Here is a 27752-nt window from a genome sequence, read left to right as displayed (position 1 = left end):
TGCTGCTGTTGGGTAGAATGCCATATCTATCTATCTCCTCTCTATCTTCTCTCTATCTCTTTCTCCCTCCTCCTCCTCCTCCTCCTCCTCCTCCTCCTCCTCCTCCTCCTCCTCCTCCTCCTCCTCCTCCTTCTTCTTCTCTCTCTCTCTCTCTCTCTCTCTCTCTCTCGTATAATTTGTTTCTTTATAGATCTCCTGTATGGATATTTTATCATTACTGAGAGTGGAATATTGAAGCACATGAATAGATGCTCAACATGATTATTCATTAAGGAAATATAAATGACATCCATCACACGTTCATCAGAACAACAAGCATGAAGCAAACAGATAATACCAATGATGGTAAGGTGGTACAGCAATTGGAACTCTTCTTGTACATCACTAGTGGAAAGGTAAACACAACCATTTGGGCAACCGATTGGCAAAAACCTAATGCCAAATAAATACCTACCCTCTGATCCAGAAATTCTACTTCTGAGGATATATCCTACAGAAATGCATGTGTTTGTTTGCCAAAAACCACTAACAAAAATGTTTATAACAGCTTTACTCATGATAGTAAACCTGGAAACAACCCAAATACTGACAACAAATAGAATGGGTAAATAAATTGTAATGTGCTTGCATAAGAACTGTTACCAGTATATCATAATAAAAAAGATCAAAGTACAGCAACGGACAAAATTGTGTATTTTAGAGATGTAATAATAAACAAAGTCATTCAGATGCATTCAACTGTATGATTCCATTTGGTTTAAGTATAGGTAGAATCTATTTTATGGGTAGAATCTATTTTATAGTGATTAGTTCTTGTGGGGCAGATGGGTATTAACTAGGAAGCCACATTATGGGGTGATAGAAATGTCTTACATATTGATGTGATGCATGTACATACACATATAGAAACTATTGTAGGTGTACACTTCTGCTTTGTGTGCTTAATTGTATGTATGCTCTACCTCAACTTGAAAAATGACATGAACTTTGCTATTAAAAACTACCAAGCCTATAAGGAGAGAGACACAAACAAAAACAGATCATAAGCTGTGGAAGATGCCATGTTAGAAACAGGTTCCAAACACAGGATGGGGGTTGCTGAAGAGGGTAGGGAGGACGGCTCACTTGGTTGGTTTCAGAAACATGGACAACTCATAGAATGGGTAAATAAAACTGTAATCTGCTAGCATAAGAAGAGCTCTAAAGGATGAGTGGGCTTGTACCAAGCAGCAAAGGGTACTAGCACGCGGGAGCTGAGATGATGTTGGGGGGATTCCGCGTGTGGGAGAAGGCAGGTGGTCCAGGTGGTTAGAATGCTGGGTATGCAGGATTTACGTCAGGAGTGGGAAACGAGGCTAAGAACATGAATCGCGTCAGCCTTCCCATCTGTTTAAATGAGCAGCCCAGAAACATTTGTTGAGTGAACGAATGAGCCTTCCCACAGTCATGATACATCTGCTGTCAGGAATCACAGGGACAGATGTGTTTGGATGGAAGCAAGCACTGATGAGACACAGTACTGGTGTGGTTGGGGAGTCTGTTTCCTCTAAAATTGTTAGAAGTCTGATGTCTTCTAAGCCCTAAAATTCCAAAACCATCCTCGCTGGGATATGGTACTGCAGTGAAACTCAGGGAAATCTTTGCATTTACACTCTCCCCCAACTTTCTTCCACTCCATCTCACAATTTTATATTTGGTAGTTCTGACACTTGCCTTTAGCATCTTCAAATAATATACATAACTTGCTATTTCTTGGCCTGTCACGTTGAGAAGCTGTCTGTTTGTGTCCTTCTAGGAACAATGAAATCTGCACATTCCCTTCTTTCCTGTCCATTTCCAAATTTTTGTTATTTATATATTACTCCTCTTAACTTGTCACGTTTTACAACATTCACATTCTCTTCTATATTGTAATTTAGTCAAAAGGTTAATCCTAAAAAGTGAAGCTAATAAGCAATAAGATGGTGATGCTGTCATTCCCACGTGGTGTGAAGGAACCCAAGAGAAAGAAAGGTAATTCCACACTACCAGAAAATGTTTAGCTTCCTTCACTTCTTCTTGAATCTCATGCCACCAGCTTTTGGGATTCCCTTTTTGATTAGTAGAAATAATTATAAGAGGTTTTTATTTTCTTCCAGAAAATATAAGAGACTGAGCGACGAACTTTCTGAATTCTCACACATGAAAAGTCTTTACTTTGTTTTCAGAGTTTGACAGGATAAGACTCTTAATTCAAAATCACTGTCCTCCAGGGTTTTTGAAAACACTGCCTCCATGTACTCGAGCATCTTGTGTTGCTGATGAGAAATTCTGATTTAAGTTTTGATTCTCTCTGGATTTTTTTTTTAAAGCTTTGATGTTCTGAAATTTCACTAAGATGGGCCTAAATGTTCACATTACTAAGTCCTATCCTGAGTTCCGTGTGCTCTTTCTATTCTAAAATCTGTTTCTTCAACTCACGGGAAATTTCTTTGGTTATATCTTTGTCTATTTCTACCCATTCTTCCTCCCAACCTTCCACCACTGTCTGTGGTACCTTGCTAAAATTCACACCAGTACAGAAGAAGGGAAAAAAGATATTTTTGGAAAATAACTAATGAAACAAATGACACCTGTGAGGTGTGTGTTCTATTTCTGTGACAGATTCACCCTGCAGTGTAATGGGGGGGGTAACTCTGATGGGATCTTTGTAAGAAGATTAAAGGATGGAGATTACAAGACTCCCAGGATGGGCTTTGTAGGGGAAGCCATCCACGAACCTCTGCCATTACCAAAAGAAAGATGTTCTCCATGGTGGGCATAATGGTGTATTTCACATGAGACAGAGCTGCTGACATTCCCCTGCTTGCTTCCTATCCTACACTGAGTCTGCCGGAGTTGGCTGGAACTTCTTTACTCAGCCTCTCTCCAACCTAGGTCTATGACTTTTTTCTTTTTTGGTTTGAGACAGGGTTTTTCCTGTTGCCTAGACTGGCCTTGAACTCCTGCTTGAGCTCCTGGGCTCAAGCGATCCTTCAGCCTCAGTCTCCCAAGTGCTGGGACAGATGTGCCACCACCCAGCTCCTATGACTTTCCTCAGACCATTTCCTGGGATGTGGCCTGCCCTAGGCTGCCTGCCTCTTTGTGTGGCAAGTGGGGAGAGGTTGAACTGTACTGGATCCTCCCAAGAGATCTTCAGGGAAGAACGCTGATAGTCAGTCCTACTCTGTTTTGTTGGTTCTTGGCATAAACTATGCTTAGCTTTTCTGGGATTAAAAACCACTCAGATTTCTGGGGTCCTGGTCTACAATGTTTTCTGCTCTGATCTGCTGTCCATGCAGTCTTGTGGGCACTCTATCTTCCTTAGATTTATGAAATTTCTGGTCCATGGACAGTTTCCTATCTTATTGTCCAAAGCTATTAGGATATCATCCTTTCAAAAATGCCTTATTCTGTCATCAGAATGATTCCCACGGGCAAGTTGGAGGTGGACACTTGTGCTCCATGAGTGTGGAAATCACGACTCATTTCTGAGAGGCTGGTAGCCTTTCCAGGATACTGACACCAGAGGGAAGATGGGCCCTTCCAAGAGAGGGGCATCATCTCCAAACTGCATGGCATCTGTCCCACTGAGAGCGCACTTGATACCCTGAATCAGGGCCCAATGAGGCAGCAGAGTCCATCCAGTTCTGCTGAGGGCAGGTACTGCTAGCCTTGATCTGAGCAGTCTGGTGGTCCATGGACCAGTCAGTGACTGGACTGTTCAAGGTGGCAGCTTCTGTGTGGCACCTGGCAGGTTGTATCTCCCTCTTTCTGATTGAGGAGGGCCTTTGGATATGGCTGGTTAGCCAACTCCTTGCACCCTGTCAATCATAAGAGCTGAGAGTCAGCAAACTGCCTACTCCAAGAGCGCCAGGAGAAAGGGGCTCCATCCCACCCTCTAGAGGCTCCTAAGGGTTGTCTCCGACCCATAATGACTCCCTTTCTGAAGATCCTTCAAGGCTCCCCTCATCTCCTTCATGCGATTCTGCCTGAATCTCTAGTTTTCTCTACCACCCACCCCACGTCAATTTATGTGAACTTTTCCCATCACCTAAAATGTCCTTTCCCTCCTAAACATGTGACAAACTGCACAATGTCCTTCAAACCCATCTGTGATGGTTCATCTTATATGTCAACTTGGTTAGGCCATGGACCTAGACATTTAGCCAAAAGATAACCCCAGAAGTTTCTACGAAGACTTTTAAAGAAGAGATTAACATATCTGTAGACTTTGCATAAAACAGAATATCTTCTATAATGTGGGTGGGTCACATCCAATCGGTTGTCAGTCTTAATAGAAAAAGACTGACTTCCCCAGGAAAGGACAGAATTCTGCTAGCAGACCATCTCTGACTCTGCAATGTTCCCTGGGTCTCCAGCTGCTGGCCTGCCCTGCAGATTTAGGACTTGCCAAGCCTCACAACTGCATGAGTCAATTCCTTAAACTCAAGGTCTCTTTCTCTCTCCCTCCCTCTCTCTCGGTCCCTCCCCTGACTGCTTAGAGGGTTGTGTGTTTTAAATGTTTAGCCTGGTGCCTGGCATACAGTGCTCAATAATGTCATCGCTTTGTGCCATTATCCCAGTTGCTCCATAGTTTTTAACTGTCACAAGATGTCATTTATTTTTTTTTAAACCACCAGTCCCTTTGCCAAGGAATAGCTCCTCTTTTATTTTATTTGCGGTGCTGGGGATCAAACTCAGGGCCTGCACACATGCTAGGCAAGCCCTCTGCCACTGAGCCACACCCTCAGCTCATCTTTCCTTGTATCTATATGGAGTGTGTGTGTATGTGTGTGTGTGTCTCCTGATGGTTGTGTTTTCCCTGGAGAACCCTGACTAACAACACACTGCTCCAGGCTTCGGTTCCTCCAAGAACTTGCCATGACCTTCCACATTCACTCAGGCACCTCTGGACCCAGGGCATGTCACTCCTATTACATGTCTCCTACTGTATGGTAATTTATTTGTTTTGATTTTCTCCCCTTAGAGATGCTGAACTTTTAGGCCAAGGAGCCTGTCTGATTCACCATTTCATCCCAGCCCCTAGCGGTGGCAGGAGCACAGATGGTACTTAACAATTAGCATCTGGTAGGTGAAACTTGGAGAAGAGGAGACGACTATGGCTGGAGGTCAAGGGGAGTTCTCTTGGGTGGAGGGAGGGGATTTTGTTCAACTCTCTCCAAAGGGACCCTTTAAAAGAGTCCAGAGAAGGACAGGATAACCAGTCCCTGAAAATCTGGGTCACCATGACACTCAGGTCACCAATGACAAACAGGGCATCTTCCTCAGGACTCCTATCCCAAGTGGCCCACCAGTGTCCGTTAGTATAGTCAAGAGAGGACCCACAGGCCAGTCCAGCTCCTGAGGCCCACCAGGGAGCCCATCAAATTCAATAAATCCTGAATTCCAGTCTCATTTTCTGGCCAGAAAGTCTCACTTCAGGTCCTCATTTGGGTCTTCCTTTATTGACATCCACTGAGCTCTAAAAGCCCTTGGGGAGCACACTGTGTCCTTCAGGGAACCCGCTCTTAGTTTTCTTAAGGCTCTCTCTCTCTCTGAACTCGCTGAGCAAGAAGTTATTCAGTATGATGATATTCTGAGACTGTCTTACCAAAATATTATATATATATATATATAATTTTTTTTTCCACACATCCTTTTTCCATCCAGCTGATTTTGAAAATTCTACCCTGGCAGAAGATCTTGGGCTGGGGGCATGGAGTTGAATACGGACCCTTTGGGAATTATTGCTCCATGCTTCTCAATGTTCCAAGCAGTTGGTTGGTTGCCCCTTGCATTATGAACAAGTGAATGAGTGAACGGGTGAATAGACACATGCTAACTTGATGGATTAGAGCATAACCCCAGTTCCTCCTCTAGAGCAAGCTGAAGTCAAGTGGATTTAATTCGGAAGAAAATGAGAAGATCCAGAAGAAAAGATAAGCAAATTGGCAAAAGGCTGGAGGCTTGAGAAAGAAGAGTTGCATCTTGTGACAGAGACCTGCATAGCAACTGGGCTATTAGCAAGAGGGTTTGCCATTGTTGAGCACTGGTTGTATGCCAGGACTCTGCTAAGCATCTGAGGCCCACTGAATCCTCAAAACAATCCTAAGAAGTAGGTGATGAGGAAGTTTAGGCACAGAAGGTCACATAACTTGCCCAGGGGCACGTATTCAATTTAGTGTGGAGCTAGGAATCCAGGAGGGCTGGTGCCTCCCAAGTGCATGTTGCAACCACCTCCCAGATAGCCTCAAAGAAACAAGGAAAAACTCAAATTCTGTTCAGGCCTGGGGAATCTCAAGACCCAGCTTTGCCACCTCACTATGCAGCCTGTCTGAAAAAGAAGGTACTATAACTAGAGTTGAGTTCTGAGGGCTTTACCCACCCTGACATTCTGGATGCTTCTTCTCCCATGCCTGGGACCCTAGCAGTTCTTCTGGCCCTGACTGAGGCTCCCAATAGGTCTGCACATACATGGGCTCCCCCTTCTTGGCATTCCAGGCTGTGTCTACAGGGCACGACCCTGCCTCAACTTCCTGTCTCGTTTTCTGGATATCCTACCCTGTGTCCCACCCACTCCCTCCAGCCTCCAACCTCCTGGTCCTTGCTCCTGCTGCCCAGTCCCTCTTCTTCCCTTCTTTGTCCAGTCAAATCCTACATGTCATCACTGTCAAGTTCTCCCTGGGGCCAGGGATGGGCTGCCCCCTCCCCCATTTCAGATAATACTAACAACGAAGACAAGAATAATGCCACCTTATATTAGTGCAGTGATAGAGCTCATCCGACACTTTCCGGGTCACCACGGCATTTAATGCCACCCAAGTTCATCCCCCTCAGAGAGAGGCTGTTGCTGCTTGCTCCCTCTGGTCCCTCACGGTCAACACACTGGACCTCACTTCATGACTGAGGAGTTCCTCCAACAGCCCTCTGGGAAGGGCCTTATCATTTCCTTGTACAGACCAGAGAACAGAGATTGAGCAAGGTGGGAGGTGGCAGGTCAGTGCCCCCCCTCTCACTCACACTTCCTGGGGCCTCCCGGGCTCCTGGGTCTTGTCCAGGATCTGACTCACCTCCAAATTCCCCACCTAGCCTCAACCTGGACAAATGCTGCATCCTGAGCTCAGGGACCAAGAGGGCTTGTGGACATGAAAAATGAATTCCCCGTGGCCTCCTAAATGCCCCAGAGAGCTCCAGGACGGCAGCGCCTTCCACTCCAACCTGCGAGAGCCTGAAATCTGCGGCCTGTTCCCTTCTCCCAGAGCCTTGGGAGAACCTAGACACTGGGTTTCTTGTTTGTCTTGCCAGTGGCTGTTGCATGCAGGCAGAGATAACGCAGCTCCTCCTCCCAGGAAGCAGCCCCAGGAGGCTTTGGGGCACCTGGAGAGGAACAAGGGGATGCCCTGGGGAGGGTGCCATGGAGGGTAGCCAGGAGGGCTGGGCCCTGAATCAGCCACCGGGCAAGCGCGTACTGGCTCCATCTCCCGGGATGCTATGCAGGGCCCAGCCCTGCCCACTGCCTGCAGGGACTCCCCACTCCCTTCCCCAGAACTCAAGATCTTTCTATCATGCCACATTCCTCTCTTCATGGGTTTCCCCATAGGTTTTGATCCAAGTGCAGAATTTCTTTTTCTCAAACTGGATCATAGCCTTGCTTTCCTGCCCAGGTCACTCATAGTGACCCTCTCTTGTGGCAATGACACTGCTAATATTTCTATTTATTTATCTTTTGTGGTACTGGGATTTAACCTGGGCACTCTAACATTGAGCTATATCCCAAGATCTTTATACCTTATTTTGAAACAAGTTTTCCCTAAGTTGCCAAGCCTGGACTTGAATTGGCGATCCTCTTGCCTCAGCCTTCCAAATCACTGGGAATACAAGTGTGCACCAATTCTTTTTGAATCTGTTTTATTTTTAATTGACACATAATCACTGTGCATATTTATGGGATAGAGTGTAAAGTTTTGATACACATACACACAACATAATGATCAAATTGTGGTATTCAGCTGGGCGCGGTGGCACATGCCTGTGATCCAGTGGCTGGGAGGCTGAGGTGAAGAGGATTGTGAGTTCAAAGCCAGCCTCAGCAAAAGCAAAGTGCTAAGCAACTCAGTGAGACCCCGTCTCAAAATACAAAACAGGGCTGGGGATGGGTCTCAGTGGTTAAATGCCCTTGAGTTCACTTCCCAGTACCTCCCCACACAAAACTGGGGTATTTAACATATCCATCACCTCAAACATCTATCTTTTTGTAGTGAAAACATTCAAACTTCTCTCTTGTGGCTATTTTGAAATACACAATACATATCCTTGACTATAGGCATTCTACTGTGCAACAGAAAACCAAAATCCATTCCACTTCTCTGTAATTTTGTACCCACTGGCCACTTCCCACTCCGTCCCCAGCCCCTGACAACCACGACTCTACTCTTGAGAGATAGACTTCTAGGAGATAGACTCTTTTAGATTCCACATGGCAGTGGAAGCTGACAATTCCTGACTGTTTAGGACATGACTCGTGGGGCTGGGCTCCTGCTCTGCGTCCTCTCACTGAACTTGTTCTCATGTCCAACTCATAGCCACAGGTTTTAGAGAGCAGGGCTGTATGTTGATGGCCTTGTGTTCCCTGTGTCTGCCACGCAGCGCATAAGTGAGCAAAGGAAGGGAGGGAGGTATACTGGTGGGAAACCTCGGCGGACCGTTTACAGAAGTTGCCTTCATTCCTTTCCATAGGAAGGTTGTGTTATTAATTTTTGATCAGAGTATAGTAATCTGTTAATGAATAAATAAATTTCCTAAATTGAAGTGTCTCTCATTTGCTTTCACAAATATTGAGAGATAACTCACGTACCATAAAATCCACCCTTAATCACTAACGTGATTTGGGGTATATTCACAAAGTTGTATAGTTATTACCACTAACTCTTTTTTTTAATCATTTTTAACATTTTTTTATCATTCCAAAAAGAAACGCCTGCCATTAGCAGTGAGTCCATTAACGGTTAGGAGGAGAAGGGCCTAGCCCAAGACCTAGCCCAAGACCCACAGGCCTGGCAGCCACTGATGGATCTATCTTCTGTCTCAATGAATTTGCCTTCTCTGGATATTTGCTATCAATGGAATCATACAATATGAGGCCTTTTGGGTCTGTCTTCTTTCACTTAGCAATAATGGTATTAGTCATTTGCTTTAAAAACGTCGGTGTCTCATAGTGTTTCCCAGATATCCTGACCCTAGTAGCTCTGAGGTTGTAAGGCCTGTGAGATCATCACAGGAGCTGGCTGCTACAAGCCATGGGGACAGCTTGGGGTTTGGCAGCAAGTATAGAGGACTGACCATTGCAGAAGTCAGAAAAGTTTGGAGCCAGCAGCAGGCCAGGAGTGGTTAGGAACCAGTGAAGCATGACCCTAAATTTGGAAAGTTCTTTGGGGGCTGGAACCCCTAGGGAGCAAACCTGATTCTCTGCTAGAGAGACAGGGGTGTCAAAGGTCACCAGACCTGGGACTACCCTTCTGAAGGCAGAATCCCATTTGTCAGATGATTCCAAAGCTCAGCAGGGGTGTAGGGCTTGGCTGACTCAGATCTGTGGATACAGAAAGGCAGCACCCACCTCACCTGCTCAGCACCCCATCTAATGCAAGTACCCTTTCGGCAGGGAAGTGGCTCCTGGCAGGAAACCCCAGCAGGCAAAGAGAGCCAAGGATGCTTCGGTTGTGCGCTGTTGGTGCGCGCACTGATGAATTAACTAGGCCATTCCCTTTTTGTCAATTTTAACTTACTTTATTCCACCGAGGATCTGTCCACCCAGGGGAAGTGAAAGACCCAAGGGCTAGACCCAAAGGGACACGAGAAGGTGAACAGGTGGCTAGAAAGCCCCACAGGCCCCGAGTCAGTGCAGTTTCCCTGCAGCCAAAGAAGGGCAACACGGCTAGATGACATTCTCAGTTTGCTGATGATGAACAACAGGCCAGTTCTTCAATAAAAGCAGAGCTCTTCTTGGCACTAAGATCTGAAGGAAATTTCTCTCTTGCAGTTTTAAGCAGAGACCTGTTCAGGAACCCATCCCTGCTGACGCTTTCTGGACTCCCATGTGCCAGCTCTGAGCTAGGTATTTAGTTCTCTTAAGAATGCCCAATGGGTCCACTGTCTAAGTCACTAGCTCCTGTTTTAGACACTGTGCCATTTGGGGACCACCATTACAAGTTTTGTCACAAATCTATACCACCATATCACATGTTATTGGCCTAATATTTGAGTTTACACTGACTTAAGTCTGACTTGCTCAAACATGGCCTTGTCCTAAGCAATAAGGATCCTGGGTATATCTGCCAATGCTATGTTTTTATTGAGGTAAATAAGTTGTTATTGAAGAATTTCATCCACATTTCTCCCAAATCACCTCATGTTCTACAAGTGGTCTGTGTCCTGTGCTCAGGAAAGAAGCCCTGCCCTGAGTCCTAGATGTGCTGGGCATGGCACGGTCCATCATTTCCCTCAGAGGATGCTCGTTCTCACCTCCAGTTCCTGGAGAGTGCTTGGAGTCACACTCTGGGCCAGGCCAGGTTGACCACTGCACCACAGAAGGAGCAGATCTGGAAGGATTGCAGCAGCCTCTGGGTTAAACCCACATTGGACAGATGACATTGGGTCCCAGGAGGAGAAGGGCCTAGCCCAAGACCCTAAAGCTAGACACAGGGTGGGTGTTGGGATCCCAGACTTGCTTCTCTCATTGCCCCAGTTGGTGGGGACAGTTAGATGTGACCAAAGACTGGATCTCACGGAAGGAATCTCACAGGACAGAACCACTGGCAGAGAGAGATGGGGTTGTACCCAGCTCCTTGGCCAGCCCTGTGAGGCAGGCTAAATCTAGTACCCAGGACTCTGCTTGGCACATAGTAGGAGCCAGAAAATAACTGCAGGATGACAACTGCAAGTTCAGGATGCTGGCCACCTCTGGGAAGGGGGGAGGGGCCTGAGATCGTGGAGGGTGTGCTGGGGCCTCTGCTGTATGGGGGAGTTCGCTCGTGTTCATTATATGATCATCTATTTTGAAGTTGTTTGGTTAAAATAATTTTTACATATCTTGTTAAATACAGAAATGACTCCAGGATCCCTTTACTAAATGTATTTTTCTTTGCTAATGTAACACTCTGGACCCATCTTGAGTGGTTCTAACCAGAGTGAAAGAAGTGGCTCTGATTTCTACAACAGCCACACCCCAGCTAGGGTCTTCTCAGCCTGTCACGGATCCCTCCGTTCCCGGAGCCCATGACACTGAGAGATGGATCTGAGCATGGTGTGAATGGCCAAAGTGGTGCCCATCTCCAATGGGGCCATGGCATGGTTTCTTGATGAAGCTCAACAAACCGAGCTAAGCTAGGATGTCACTTGGAGAATCTGCCCTGGAACCATGTCATCCCACCAATGACTGCCACCAGAGCAAGGAGCATTCCCCTGAAACCAAGCCACCAACCAATGCCTTTGTTCCCTACCTGCAGAAAGAAACCGGCATATAAATCTTGCAAAAGGGAGGCTATTCCATTCTGTCACATGTGAGGATAGGATGTGCTTTGAGGTTACCAAGGTGGCCCCACAAAGTCGCAGAGTCTCAGGGCTTGAAGGAACCTCCAAAGGCTTTGTCTTGGTCTCCTATGAGACTCAGGTCTTCCTTAAGTCTACAGTCAGGAGGCCACTAACCACCTGGGGCAGCAGCAATTGCTTTGCCATCCCTTTCTCCCTCTCTGCCTTCTTTTCTTTCTTTCTTTGGAGGACAGGGTCAAGACTGGGGGTCATTTTTTTGTTTTTATAAAAATAGTATCACCTGGTGTACATTCTTCTGCACAGACAGTGTTTTTAGGTCAAAGACCAAATTATTTTTAGCAGTTACTATGTACCAGGCACAGTTATAATCATGTCATATACATTGACTCAGTGATTCCTCCAAACAAGTCTGTAGGACAAACACTATTATAATCTCTACTTTTACTGAAGAGGAGACCGATGGTCAGAAAAGCCATGCAAAGTAGTTTGTAAGTGGTGGACTCTAGAACCCAGCCAGTCTATCTCCAGACCCTGTGTTCTTAGCCAGTGTACCACACTACCTTTCAAAGCAGACATAAATTATGTCTGTTGTCCTAGCTAACTGTCCTGGTTTGGATCTAACACTTTCAAAAATCTCCCTACTATTGAGTTTTTGGAGTTTTTCTAATTTTTCCCCACTAGAATTTTGCAATCAACATCCTTTGTACACATATATTCACAGACTGGTGCTATTGTTCCATATGTCAGATTCCCAGAAGTGGGACCATGGGTCAAAGTGTACGTGTGTTTTGGGTTAAAATAGCCAGGGGGCCTATTGTTTGAGGAATCTTCCTATTAGTGAGACATGTGATTTTCCTATTAGTGAGACATGTGATTTTCACTCACTTGTTTTGATTCTGTCCCCAGAACCTCACGGAACCCTTGGAGGGGTCCAGATGCTGCAGAGGGCAGCTCCCGTGCCCCTTCCCTTCTGCCGAAAGACACGCCCAGAGAGGCGCAGGAGAAGACTTGGTCCAAGGAGGCAGGATTCAGAGGTCTAATCTTCAGCTTTCCCAAATCACACATACCCCTTCCTGAGGCAAAGGCCCTGTGGGAGGCAGGATAGACCAGCCAGATTCTACCCCTGCTTGATAATAAAATGGAGCTCACTCTTCTATAAGATGCCAATGACTCTGGAGATGAGCAGACCTTCCAGCAGCTTCTAGCCGAGTGTCTTCCTTTACAACAGTGTCCTGGCAGGCAATGGCCGGGCCAAGCTCACATGCTGGGTGTGTGCAGCCCTGCCCCCGCTGGGAACAGGGTCTCCGGCTCACGCTGAGGGCTGGTTCCTAGGAACTGTCTTACTAGAAAGGCACAGTGTAAATATTTGGCTAAGCAGCCAAGAGAGGAAACTTACCCAGGCTGAGCTGCCCAGGGCTGGGTGCTGGCCATGGACACAATGCTCAATGAGGGCCATTATCTGGGAAGGGAGGGCTGTTTGTTCCACTGCGGGACAGTGCCAGAGCCCAGAGCCACCAGGCTTGCCACTCTGGCTGCCACACAGAAGAGTCTCCTTGCACTTGGTAGACTCTGTGGTTATGCAATGCTGGGCCAGGAGGTTAACTCTCCCTGGCTGGGAGCCAGGCCTGCTCCTTCCTGCCTGAGCATGTCCATCTGAAAATGCTCAAAATTGAGGGCCTCACTGTTTGCAAAATATGCTCGGGCCCCAACCTGCTGGTCTCTTCTAAAGGGCTTAGTGTTGGGGAGCTGGTGTGCTCCTCCCTGTAGCCCCAAGCCTCTGCCCACCTGCCCGGGCCAGTGCCCAGCCACGGCGCTGCCCGCCACTCTGTGGGCGCCACTCCCGGGTCTCGCCACCCTCTGCCTGGTTGCTTCTTTCTCCCCCTTTCTCTGTGGGTTGTACCTGGTCTAACTCCTTTCCTAAGCACACAGTCCACCCCACCTCCTCAAAGCCTTCCCCAGTCACCACAGCCCCCAGGGACCTGAGCCAAAACAGTGAGCTTTCCATATGCCACATTTGCAGAAGCAATCTGGCAGTATCTATCCAAATGCCCCATTTTCCAGATGAGCAAATGGAGGCTGGGGAAGTTGACTACCCTAGGAGTGAGTCCCTGGGAATGTCAGCAGGCTCTCCTCTCCAAACTTTCTCTAATGGCTCACATCCCATTTCTCAGCGTGGGGTGCTGGCTGGCTCTCAGACGACAGCCGGAATCTAGCTGCTGTCTGCAGCTTCTGCAGTTACTGCCTGGGTTTAGGACATCACCTTCTGGTGACAGCATAACCTCCTGCAAGTGGTCTCCACACAGCAGCCAGGGCAGGCCACAGAACACTCGGACTCCTCCTTGGCCTCTGCCTAGAATTCCGAGGCTGTGCTGATCTGCCCTCCCTCCCGTCTGGCCTTCTCTCCCCTGCGCCCCACCTCACCCTCCGGTCACAGTGGCCTCCTGCCTTTCCCAAACAGGACCCTTCCTCCATCCAAACACTCTGCCCAGCCACGCACAGTGACGGTTCCTCCCCTCCCTCAGCTCTGAGCTCTGACACCACCCTTCCTGGTCCACCCTGACCATCTGACTTAAAAACCACCACAACCCACCAGCCCTGGAACCTTTCCTGAGTGTCATCTCGTTACATATGTTTGTTTTACACATATTTATATTTTCGATAATTCACAAAATAGCGTGTGCGTGTGTGTGTGTGTGTGCGTGTGTGTGTGTGTGTGTGTGTGTGTGTTATGTCTATTTTCCCAGTAGAAGGTAACTCCAAGAGGCAGGTGTCACATTTTATCACTTGGGATGGTGCTTGGTACCTTGTGTCTAAGCAGAGCTGAATTTGAGGCTGATTCACTTCTCTGAGGGCAGATGATGGTGTGGCAGGGTATCACTGTCACCAGCGTGTGTGTCAGGAGTGGAGACGGAGTGGGACCCACAGAGGGAGAAGCTGGCAGGAGGTCAATAGGGAGGATGCTCAGATGCCATAGTTTTAGAGCCTGATTAGGGGGAATACCCAGACAGCTGGGCCTCCGTGTCCCCCCAACCTAGGCCAAACTGTTCCAAACAGCAAAGTTACACAGCTGGCCACAGAGAGGCTGCTCGGACAAGGCGGCTGGCTGCACCCTCTTTGGGGCACCTTGAACTTGCGAGTCCAGGAATCTCTGGGTTTCAAGCTCTCTGGTGGGTGGCTCGTGGACATGGCTGGGTGGGGCCTTGCCTGAGTCCCTCTGAACACGCTTTGCTCCCCAGGACGACTGTCTGCTGAATGAATGGAGAGGGACAGTGGGGGAGCTGGGTGCTGAGGAGGAGAGGTGGACAAGGTGAGCTCGAGGACATGTGCCCACAGAGCCTGGACAGACACGGGATGGCAGGGCCTGTCCTGACAGGCGGGACAGGCACGTCCAGTTCTCGCCCTCGCCCGCTCAACCTGCACCCGGGCTGGCCTGGAGCACGCGTCTCAGGAAAACAGAAACTCGTGACTTTGGTTTCATTGTAATGGACATTTTTATTTACCTACCGCACGCTCCCTCCTAGGCTGGCTGGCTTTCTTCTACAGAGGGGCCTAACCTAATTCCCGTGGTGACCTGCAGCACCCATCTCCTTGCCTTGGTGGTCCCCTGCACCCTGCTCTGCTCTTGCCTCTCTGAGCCTTCGCTTTCACTCCAGGTGGGGGTGCTCTGTCCTCGGGCTTTGGTCCTTGATCCTCCGTGTCTCTGCATTTTGTGCTGGGTTTTCTTGGCTGCCCCCAGAGCTGCACATGTGGCCTGCCTGTTCCCTTATTCCTGTCCCGTGTCTCCGGTGGCTGGACACCTTGGCCTGGGTGGGGCCACTGGCCTCTCAAGTCAGCACGCTTAGCACCAAGCTCACTTTCTTTCTCCCTCTGCGTGGGGACCTTCCTTACTTGAACTTTCAGGACTGCAACCCCAGAGCCACCTCTGGATCCCCTCTCCTTCCCTCATCCTTCCCAGTGCCCCATGCCCTTGCTGCCCACGGCCCCTTCCCTCATCTGTTCCACAATCACCAACCAACCACCGTGCACTAGGCTGTAGGGACCCGGGGCGTGCACTAGGCTGTAGGGACCCGGGGCATGCACCAGGCTCAGCCCTCTTCTACCTGTGGCACCGCAGGGACCATCCCTGCCCAGAGACTGTGAGAGGAAGTCTGTTCCAGAATGAGTCGGCTCCATATCTGCAACCACAGTGCGACGCTGGCTAAGTCCCCTGCCATGTCTGAGCTTGGGAGTCCTCCTCTGCTCTCCAAGAGGATTGATTATTCATCCCTGCCTCACCTCTTCCCAGTCTGGTAGGAGAGGCCCGTTCACCTGCTTCCTACAGGTGACGTTGATCTGAAAGATATTTATGGGCAGCACAATCTTCTTCCTACAGACTGTGGCCTCAACCCCTTTTGGCCTTCTGGCCTCCAGTCAGGACAGGACCCTGGAGTCTAAATGTTCAGGAAACACCCCAGGTAACTCTGTTTCGGGGAAGAGTTGTGGACCATGCTTGGAGAAATTCGGGCAAATTCAGACAAAATCTAAACCCCCTCAGCATCCTACTCGTGGAGGGGACCCTGCCCTCAGGTCTAGGCTCTACCTGTCCAGCAGCCATAGCCAGATATTTCCCTGCATGGAAAGCCCACCTGCTGGCCCTCTGTCCTGCCCTCAGTGGCCCAAATTCAAATGCCTTCTCCTGTCCACGAAGCTCAGAAACACCAGGCATCATGGGCACCCCCAACAGACACACGGCCTGTCTGGGTTGCGGGATGGCTCTTCTCCACTCACACCCCAGCTTCCTCCCCAGACTGTGAGCTCCCTGAGGGCTCACTGTGAGTGTGCCACTGGGGTTCCGAGATGTGCAGGAGAATCCCTGATGGATGGAGCCCCCCAGGGTGGAAGTCCAGGCCTGTGCATGTTCCAGAGTCTAAATAGAGGCGGGGTCCACAGGACCCCAGACAGGGGCTCCTGGTGCCATGGAGGAGGGGCAGGTGAAGACAGGGAGGGGGAGTCTAGGAGGGAACAGCACGTGCACAGGGAGAAAGGAGGAGGAAGGGGCGGGGAGCCACGGAAAGCGCTGCTGCACCGGAATGCTGAGCTCAGGGTCCGCATTCCTCCCGCAGGTCAGGGGTGGCAAGAGCAGCCGCTGCCTGTGTTTGCACCTAAGGTTGCTCTGGAACACTGCCATGGCTATCTTTACAGGTTGTCTATGCTGCTTTCATGCTGTGACAGCAAAGTCACAAGAGAGACTATATAGCTAACAAAGCTTAAAATATTTACTATGTGGTCATCTAGGGTAAGTCTGCCGGCTCCTGCCCTAGGCATTGGAAGCAAGGGTGGATTTTCAGCAGGGGGTGGCATGGTCTGGTCTGTGTTTTACTTTCCTCTCACTCCGGGATGAGGAAAGGGCTGGAATAAACAAGCTGGGGAAGGGAAAGTGGTTGGAAGCTGGTACAGTTGTCCAGGTAGTAGACAGATACTGACAACAATATCGTTGCTTTTTATTAAAAGATATATTAAGAGTTGCTATGTGCCCCTACTGATCTAAACCCTTGAGTCATATTCCTTCATGTAATCTTGATAGAGCTAGAGTTGTTATCCCCCTCTTAGAGCTTTAGCATAGAGAGGTTAAATAGCTTGTCCAAGGCCACACAGTGCAGCCAGACGCCAGACTGCAAACCCAGTAGTTCAAGTCTGAAATGGGGCCTCCACACCAAGCTCAAGGTCTTCAGGGTTGAGCGTGTTTGCTTGTTGACAACTCGCTGGGAGCCTCCCTGAGAACTCACAGAACGCGAGTTCTCTGAAGGAGAAAGTCTACTCTGCGACGAGCCAGGCAGGAAGTGGGAGGCAGAGTGAGGCTATTTTGGAGAAGCGACATGAAAAACCACGAAACTTCCTACCTGTCCTGTTTTGCTCCCATCTGTCCTCGGGAACAAGGCTGTCCCTCTCTTAGATAAAAAGGTGTTTCTCCCCACACAGTGGCTCTGCCGCTGGTGCCGGGAGAGCGAGCACTAAGCTTAGCGCACATCTGCTATTTTTAAAGGACTACATAAACAAACAGGGCTGTGTAAATAAGAAAAAAAGGAGGTCATCCCTTTAAAATCTAAAAATGTCCCTTTTCTATGGGGCGAGCAGCGAAACCTCAGAAAAGACTGGGGCTTTTTTTTTTATCCCCTTGAGGCCTCCTCCAGCCCAGAGTCACCCCAAGCCACCAGGCCTGGTTCTCCCTCATGGCACCGCTGAGGGGAGGGCAGGGGACCAGGGAGCTGGGACTCCAGGGTTTCACGCCTGGCTCTGTGAGCTTCGCCTCCACCGCCTCACACCTCTGCCCCTCTCGGCACCACCTCCCCTGATGCTGGTCCCCCTCCAGTCACCTCAACTGCCCAACGCACAGGTCCTCCAGTGAGGCCCCTGGCTCAGCGTGCTAACCCGCCCTGTCCCCTCTGGGGTTTCTCCCTCTCCCCCGACCCACACTTGGGTCTGCTGCATGGCTGCCCTGGCCCTTGGAGTGGCCATTGGAAGAGACTTCTAGGCTCCTGTTTCATGCCCTGTTTCTCTGTGCATGGTCTAGGCTTTCCCATTCTCCTCTGTGCCATTTCTTCCAAGTCGAGAGCTGCAAGTCATCAAAGGAACCAGGGAGCTGAGTTTAGGTCTCGCCAATGGTCAGAACACATCCCAAGCCGCAGCAGGAGCTCAAGTCCTCTGCGTTGCCTGAAGCTTTTCTCACTAGGGACCCCTCCCCACCCCTCCCCAAGCTGTCCAGTGAGTCCTGCCAACCGCCTGGCCTCTCCCCTCCCCTCCGCCATCTCTCCCTCTCTCCTCCTCTGCTGTCCTGAAGCAATGAAATGTGGTGGTGGTGGTGGTGGGGGGGACTCCATCTACACTGTAGATGGAATATAAAGTAATACAACCACTATGGAAATCCCAATGGAGGTTCCTCAAAAGACCAGGAAGGGAACCACCCATGATCCAGCTGTTCAACTCCTTGGGATTCATCCAGAAGAACTCAAGTCAGCACACTCTACCAATATCTGCATCCCATGTGCACAGCAGAGCAATTCACGATAGCCATGCACGCTACGGACTCAGCCTGGGTGCCCATCAACAGAAAGAAAATGTAGTATATATACACTACGGGGTTTTATTCAGCCCTAAAGAAAAGGAAATTACATCATTTGCAGGAGAGTGGATGGGACAAGAGGGCAGCATATTAAGCAAAAGAAATCAGCCTCAGAAAGTCGAGGGTCATACGTTTTGGGGAAAAAAGGGATCTCATGAAAATGGAAGGGAGATCCGCAGGGTAAAGAAAGGGGGTTGGGGGAGAGAGGAAGGGAAGGGAAGGGGGAGACACTGAGGAATGAAATTAATCAAATTACATTACAAATATGCCACAATGAATCCCACTATTATGTGTGATTATTATGCACCAATAAAAAATTTAAGAAGTCTTCATTAAAAAAAACAACCCCCAATATTTGTTGGAAGGGAAATTTTCAAACTGTGTTCCATGGAGCTATTTCAGAAGTTCTTCAGTTGATACATGAGAATTTTATCCTAAAAATATAGTCTGACTCCTATTAACATGGTAACAGAAGACAGACCTGCGCATCCAAACGCATTCCGTGGCCCGCTGTAGCCCACTGCATGTAGCCAGCTGACGGATGCTGCCGGAGTAAGGGCAGATCCTGCACTAAGGTCTGGGTAGATCTTGAACTTCAGTGTTGAAATGGGTCTTCAGTGAAATAAATTGGGTTTCAGCTCTTTACTGGGCATCTTTGTGCTGTTGAAATTCAGGACTACGTCTACTTGCATAAAAACACACAAGCAAGAATACCCTGAAGCATTCAATGATATGAGAATGTATTTCAAGGATTCTCACACAGGTGTCATAGATGATTCTGGGGCTTCCTGTCTGCTTTCTGTTTGTAATAAGAAGGGATTCAAGCAATTGTTGGAGACAGTGGTGCACACCAGAACTCTCTTCTACCCCTCCCTGGATACCTGGATAATGTGGAGCTGAAGATCACCTTGTAGCTAAAAGGTATGCTGTTGAAAATTCACAGTGGTATTGATGTGATTTGGAATTCCTTAATACTGTGCAGCCAAGCCAAGTAAAACAAGAGAGAGAAGAGGAGGAACACTGGATGTTGTGGCTGGTAGAGTAATACAATGGTTATCTAGGATACAGGTCAGCAAATTTTATCTGTAAAAGGCCAAATAGTAAGTAGTTCTTGCTACAAGGGGCAGACAATCTCAAGCAGCCATGGATAACATGTGAATGAATGTGTTCCAATAAAACTTTATTTACAAAATCAGGTGGCAGTCTCGATTTGGTCCACAAAGCAGTTTGTGGATTCCTGATTTAGAATTTCATATTTCAATGTTTTTATGCATCAGTGTTATTATTCCATGAATATATTCATGATAAATACATGCTAAAGATTTGAACTTAAAGAATAGATGAATATTAATACTCTGCCACATTAACTTGTTTTATACATTGACATTCCAGGCAAGATCTGACTTTTAAAAATGGCTTCTCAGACAACAAAAGCTTGAAGACTACTAGCAGAGATGTTGGCTACTAAGAAAAATGCTTCCATGTCTATTTTTGAATTATCTTTGTCCTCTAGTCACTCAATCAGAAGTCACATTTATTCTGGAGAAAGCCCCAGTTCAGGTACCTTTTGAAGAGGGGCAGTGTCCCCATGTCCTCCTGCCCTCGGTTGACAGGGAACACAGCGGTCCCCAGGCCTTGGGTGGTGATGATGGATCTCTCCCTTCCCAGTAGTACACCTGCTGGCCTGGGCCAGCACCCTGCACCTCCACAGTCGGGCCAGTGGGCAGCCATAGCCCATAATCACCTGGGTCCCCCAGCAGTACTGAGTCAGCACCCCATTAATCATGGCTGCTTTCTTCCCCAGGGAGAGCATGGGAAGGAGTGGGGGTCAGATTTCTAGCTGGAACTGACGGCTCATTTCCTGCTCCTCCACAGATGCCCCCTGCAGCTGGCAGAGCCCAAGTAGACAAACCAGAGTTGGGGTGAAGTAAGGGAGAGAAAGTGCCTGGTCCTGGGAGGACCCCTGGGGGCAGTTCCCCCAGAGCTCTGCCTGCATCCCTCCAAGGATGCTGCTGAGGAGTAATGCAGACCCTGCCCTGAGACTGCCAGGAGAGGAGCCCACGGAGTCTACTGTGATGGACACAGAAGGAGACAAACAAATTGAAGTACAAGGAAAGGAAAAGTACAAGATGCCAAGGGACCGTTCATTAAGGGGCTATTCCTACTAAAATGTAGATATGAGTAGGGGAGGGCAATCTTTGAATTACAGCTGCCTTTCTTCAGGAAGAATCTGGTGGAGGAAAAAAGTATTGGGTCTTATGTAGCCAGAGGTACTGCTCCTTGTAGCTGTGTGACTGTCTTTCAATTACTGATCATCTCTGTGCTGTTTCTTAATCTGTACACAAGGAGCAACGGGACCCACCTCCCTAGGTTCTTTGCAGGACTCAGACTCATCTGTAAAGGGCCAGGCCCTGTGGGCAGCAAGGGCTGATCCCTCAACTTCACCTGCCCTGGGACCATGTGGTAGAGCATAGCAGATGTGTCACAGGGAGAGTAGTGGCCTGCCTGTCTGCACCAGTGGTAGACGGTGGTGGGAAAGTGGGGAGTCCTTGCTACGTGTCTGGCTCTGTCCCATGGACCTTACCTGCACGTCACCCCTGCGGCCACTGCCACTGCCACTGCTAGCCTCACTTTGTAAGGAAGAAGGCTGAGACACAAAGAGGAGCACCTTGCACCAATAAATACTGTACAAACTGTCAGAGCTGGGATTTGAACTTGCAGAGAGGCTGTATTATCAAGCACCAAAATGGGGCTCAAATGCCCAATTCTTCCTAGGGATCCAGGGGAAGCTTGCTCTCTACCTCTGTGGGAGAACTCTGGTCAAGGTCTGGGTCTGCTGGGCCCAGGTGTGCTGCAGAGGAGTGGGCAGAAGCCCAGGCCCTGGTCCTACTCCACAGTCCACGCAGCCACAGAGATGCCACCTCTGAGGCACCTGAGGCCCCGGCCCCTATGCGTAGTGAGAAGATTTCTGCTCTCAAGGGACAGGATGAGTCACTGTTTACAGCCAGTCAGGTTGGGAAATCCCCCTTGGACCACACAGCTATGTCCACAGACCCAAGCATAAGACAGGAGGGACATCTCCAGAGCCTCTGGAAGAATCTCCAAGTTTCCAACTTTAGCTACACGAGAATCCAAAGACAGATTCTTGCAGCCCAAGCCCCTGAAGTCTGAGGGTATGGGTGTCTGGGGGATTCACTCTGCCCTCTTTTCTTCTTTTTTTAAAAATTAGTTCCCCAGGTAATTCTAATGCACTCCATACCAAACACCCAAGGACTTGATCCTGACCCCAAAAGCTTTTTAATACCATACACCTAACCAGAACCACAGCCTGACCACACCACCTATCTGAGGCACTAAATATATATATTTAACTATACATATTCCCAGGCCAATCCAATTTGGATCTTTGGAGCTGGGGCCCTGGTACTGGAATTTCTGGAACTCTCCATGTGATGTTGACACATGGCTAGGATTGAGGACCACTACTGCAAACCTGACAACCTTCCAATTCTTCCAACAGTGGGGTCTGGGGAGCTGATCTCCTGCCTTCAGGTCGCAGGGGATACTGACCTCCTCTGACTGGGCAGTGGGTGGGTGGGGGAGGGCAGGAGAGGAAGAGGCTCTGGAAAGCAGGTGTTGGACAGAGGCACGGGCAGGCCTGGATCCGTGAGAGGCTTTGTTGTGTCCAGGCGCAGGATGGAGACTGTTGAACTGGGGGCATCAGGACAGCAGTTTGGGGAGACAGCATGGGGAAGTGGCAGGGGTGGCACCTGAGGGCTCACCCTCTTGAGCAAGCAGTTCTGAGAGCTTCCAGAGCTCCCCAGAGGCATAAGGGAGGCAATGATAATCACAGCAGTAACAACACATTTTAAGAAGAATGAAAGCAAGCTCATGCTTCATCAAAACGGCGCCCAGCAAGCACATCCAGGCATTGCTGTCTCCTACCTGTGCTGAAGGCACCACTTCCGGTGACCAAAACTAAAACGCTGTTCTCTTTGGAAACCAGCATTCATGTCCACGCTGCTGCGGCCTCCTCTTACACACCACTCTGCCCTCTGGAGGGGAGAGCTTGCCTGGCCAGGGTCTCTTGAGGCTGCTCCATGAACTACTTCCAGGCTGCTGGGTTTGTGTCTCGAATCCTGTAGGAGGTGGTTGAAAGCCATGGTCAAAGAGCTTTCTTGGTCAACTTCTTTAGACACAGAACAATAATTTCTGCCTGGTCCCAGGAGACCCAAGTCCCCAACTCCTCCCAAGCTGCTCTTCTTGGTGCAGGGCCTGACCCCCGTGTTTGGTGTAGTGGCTCTGGAACCCACCATCTGCTACCTGTACCCAACACTGAATTTCTCTGAGCCTTATTCTTTGCCTGTATTTTGGGTGGGAACTTCACAAGTTCAGTTCTGCATACACCCCAGGATCATAATGTTTAGGTTCTGTTCTAGGGCACAGTAGATCTTCAAATGGGGAGATTATCTAAGCCTGAGCTAAGCAGGAAAGCCTGTTAAAAGAAGAGTCTTTTCTAACTAGTTAAGAAGAGAAAACCAGAGAGACTAGAATCATTAGGATTCAATGCGCCCTTGCTGATTTGAAGATAAAGGGGCCATAGAGGAATGACCTGGAAGCAGCTTCTGGAAGCAGAGTGCAACCACTCCACTAACAACTAGCAGCCGCAGTACCTCAGTCCTACAACCACAGGGAACTGAGTTATGCCAACAATAGGAATGAGCGTGGAAAAGCAGTAGCTTCTCCAGAGCCTCCAGATGAGACCTTAGCCCATGGAGACCTCCTTGTCAGCCCTGAGCAGAGTCCAGCCCTTCTGTAAAGACTCCTGACCTAGAAACTGAGCCAATGAATGCATCTGGTGGGAAGCCACTAAATTAGAGGTAATTGGTTACACAGCAAGAACACTAACCTGGCCCACGAAACTGACTCGAATTTGGGCATGGGTGAGGATTAGCTATAATCATGGATGCAAGAGCACATTGTATTCCTCGAGTCACCAAACAAAACAGAATGTTCAGGACCAGCAGAAGCCTGGGTCAGGGAAGGAGCTCAATGATTACTGAATAAATAAGCCTAGGCGTGAGCATCAGATTTCAATAATCAACCTAGCAGGCTATTTTAAGGACCAAGTGAGAAAATACAGAGGAACGTGCTTCCTAAAGCTGGAATTGTTTTAGTCGACTATGGCATGGCATGTCCCCTCTGTGCTGTGCTCTTTGGGCTCTGCTCACTGTGTCTGCTCTAGGCAGTGTGGCATGATGGCTGGAATGTGGTTTCTAGGGCCAGTATACCTGGGTTCAAGTCCCAATCCTTCTACATACGACCTCTCCAACTTTGGTAAGTTGCTGTGCCTGAAAAGGAGGCTAAGACGAACAGGTGCCTCCCAGGGTTTTAATGACCTCACGTAAATGACCCAGAACAATGCCTGGCACTTGAGACACCCTGCACGATTGCCATGCGCTTTGTCCCAGAGTGGCACTCAACCCTCTGGGCCTGGAGTAACCTGCACACAGGCCTGGGATATTGTCCCCTTGGGCACAAGCTTTGCATTAACCTAGTCTTCAGATAGTTAGTGCTTGGCAACCACTTTTCACTATTGATTCCTACAGGATATACAGGTCACCCAAGTCCCTCTTCTGTCCCCTCCCCTCCATACCTGCCGTTACTAAATCCTGCCAGTCCTGCCCCAGGCCCAAAGGTAGCAGGGCACCACCTCACAGGGGTGAGGCTGGACTTGCTTCCTGGCTCCCATCTATCGTCTCCTGAGTCTGGCAGCCCCTCACCCAAACTTCACAACTCCATGGTTTTCCATCATTTCCGAGTGTGACCTTATACCCTCTAATAGGTTGCAATTATTAATAAAATGTTCTATTTCTCCCACTGATTTCTCAGAACACACTGTTCCACAAACAATCCACAATTTCCTACCTCTGAGTCTTTTGCTCAGGCAATTTCTTCTTCCCAGAATGTATTCCCTTCCCCCACAACCATGTCTACCTGACCAAATCGTGCCCATCCTCCCTCACATGGTTCAACCAGCTCCCACAAAACTGGACGTGAGTCCTGCCTTCCAGCACACACAAAGCACATTTGTTGTGGCTCTCTTAAGGTAAATAATGGCGTTCAGTATGTGCAGAGACAACCTGGAAGCCCTTTTAGAATTAACAAAGCTCAGGCAGGGGCAGTGTGACTCTATCCCCAACCCCTAACAGGTGTTTTACACACAGCAACTGTATAGGGTCTCTTTAGACCCCAATGCAGCACATTTAACAGATGTGCATTCAGTGCCTAAGCTGGTTCAGGTGGGTGGTAGGTACCAAAGATAAAAGATAGCCTTGGTTTAGTCCCTTAAGGGGATCATAGTGAAGCAGTTGATTCTGATGGTGTCTGAATGTGTGAAATAGGGAGAGAGAGAGAGAAAGAGAGAGGGAAGGAGGATATTTCAAACAGAGAACCCCCAAGTGGCTGGAATGTTGGAGAAATTGCCTGATGTCCCAGTGGCTGGAGGGAAGGGTGGCCACAGCTGCTGAGGGAGGAGTCAGCAGGGGCCAGAGCCCAAGGTTTACTGGAGGAGGAGCCGGACTTGGTCTTACCTGTGGAGTGAGGTCATGGGATCATTTTAACCAATGAGGTCATGTGATGGGGATGAGGGGTGTGTCTCTGGAGGGGGTGGGAGGGAGTGGAAGCTGGGAGACTTCTTTCTGCAGGAGCCCTGGGAGTGAGGCCAGCATCACTGGTCACTGACAGTGCTGGTCCCCTTCTTAGCAACCGGTCAGAGAGCTGCCCAGCCGTACCAGTATCCAGGCTACCTGCAAATGCCATACACATTGAGGTTCTAGATGGCCAACTAAGTCCATCCGTCTACCTCGACATAAAAAGAGAAATATGCAAATCAGAAGAGATCCGTAGTAGCACCAGCTGGCCAGGAAGCCTGAGGAGTGGGAGTGTCATTGGAGCCACGCTGGCCTCACCTGGGTAGCCTGGGCAGGGAGACACACTCAGAGGAAGGAGACTGGAATCCCAGGATACAAGAAGGCTCTAGGCTTCCAAAGAGACCCATATGGAGAGGGGGAAGTCATGGGGAACGGAGAATTCCTCCCTGCACCCTTTGTGACCTTCAGTTCTGTGGCTTTACTATTCTGGGAGCCGCTGGCCGTGCAGATGGCTTGTCCGTTCATTACAGAAATTCCCGAAGGATCTACCCACTCTTCATCAACACTCTGTGTCCAGAAATTCTTTGAATCCCTTGCCTCAAACTCCTCGCCTCTCTGGTTCCTTTCTTCTTGGACTACAGTGCTCCAGGCCTTACACAGCCTCCTCGGGCTCCCACACTGACATCTTCATCTAAAGGAAACCTCCAGTCCTTGGTGGAGACACCTTGCCTCCCCCATCCACATGTGCCTGGGCTCTGTGGAGTGGCATTCTCCCCTCCTAGGCAAGTGGCGAACTCAGCCTGGATGCTATCAGGAGAGCTGGCATCCAACAATCCCTACAAAAGATGTTGAGAACAAGGTAACGTCGGACTGATTCCGCCTCACTGATGGCTAGAGTGAGACAGGGCCAAGATGTCAGATCTTGAGGGAAAAGGGTTAAAACCCTGAGATCTCAAAGTGAAAGAGAGAAGGGCTAAAATAGGATGCCACCCACTTACCTATTCTCAAAGAAATTACTCGAGGAATTACTCCAACAAAATAAAAACTATACCAGAATAAGTCATCCGAGAAAGGGCAAGAAGGCCTACCCAAGAAACAGGGATGATAAAAGCAGAACAAGTACAGCTATAGCTACACAGACGTCCTTAAGGCTGGGCTCATCTTATTGGGAATTAGATACCACGGAATTCTTAACATGAATAGAGAAATATCTTTAACTTAAGGACAACCATCTCTAGAAGAAAAATAAAATACAGACCTTTTAAGCCACTGTATGTGTGGGAGAAGGGAGGAACAAACAAAATCCAATTAATTTAGCAAGAGTTAGGGAAGGAAAAATTACATAGGAGAAAAAAAGTATAATAAGTTAGAGACATAAGATGACAAGAGTATGACCAAACATATTGATCAATTTAATAACATGAATAAATTCAATTATCTTATTGGGTAAAAAATAAAGAAATCTAGCCATATGCTAGATTTGTAAGCAATAAACATAAAACCAATTGATGAAGAAAGGCTGAAATCAAAGAAATGGAAAAAATACTTAACCGGCAAAATGATAACAAAAAGAATTTAGGGAAGTCAATATGAATCTCAACCAAAATGCAAAAATATTAAATAAAGTGGGACACTTTATATTGCTCAAGGGCCTACAGGAAGACACAAAATCATGAAACTTTAACTCGGTCTGAGCAACAGGACCACAAAATAGATGAAACAATACATTCTTAAAACCACAAGGAGTAAAGACGGCTTTGGGGATTATGAATCAGTTTTGATGGGACAAGTTGCCTCCAAAGAAGAATAGGGAAGATCTGAAGATGTGATTAGTAGGCTTAACTTCCTACACACTCCAGAAACAGATAAAATTCCTTTCCCTCAAATACCCTATATCACACTGCAAGAAAACCTCCAATCTAAAGTGTCTAAATTGTATAGATCCCGGCTGTAGTTCTCAATGAAATGATATCTGAGGTGAACAAATAGCGGAACACGAAAATAAAAAAAAGTAAACTTTGCATATGCCAATTTTAAACTGCTTTTCTAAATAACTTTTGAGTCAAAGAGGACCAGAAAAAAACAGAAATTGAGAGACCTAAGTATGTGTATGTGTGTATGTTTGTGTGTGTGTGTGTGTGTGTGTGTATTACTGGGGACTGAACACAGGGGTGCTTTACCTCTCAGTTATATCCCCAGCCCTTTTTATTTAATTTTGAGACAGGATCTTGCTAAGTTGCAGAGGTTGGCCTCAAACTTGTAATCCTCCTACCTCAGCCTCCTGAGTCACTGGGGTTACAGCCATGCCTCACCAAGTCCCACTGAGAGCTATACTTTTTGAAATCTATGATATGTAATTAAAACTGCACTGAGGAACATATAAACCTTAAATTCGTTTATGACAAAAGAAGAAAGACTAAAACTAAATGAATTAA

General features: G+C 48.3%; 1 protein-coding gene across 2 annotated transcripts in view; it reads right to left on the bottom strand.

The window, feature by feature from the left end:
• HIVEP3 (HIVEP zinc finger 3) overlaps window positions 1-27752 on the bottom strand; it is a 464171-nt gene that overhangs the window by 72901 nt on the left and 363518 nt on the right. For both annotated transcript variants that reach the window (XM_081305082.1, XM_081305083.1), the window contains one exon: window positions 22610-22803. The gene's annotated coding sequence lies outside the window, so the exon portion shown is untranslated. The remainder of the gene's footprint in view (window positions 1-22609; window positions 22804-27752) is intronic.

Source organism: Spermophilus citellus (genome assembly GCF_964194105.1).
Source record: "Spermophilus citellus genome assembly, chromosome: 9".
NCBI lineage: Eukaryota > Metazoa > Chordata > Mammalia > Rodentia > Sciuridae > Spermophilus > Spermophilus citellus.
Note: the sequence above shows the minus strand (reverse complement) of the source record. Positions and strands in the feature narration are given on the sequence as shown.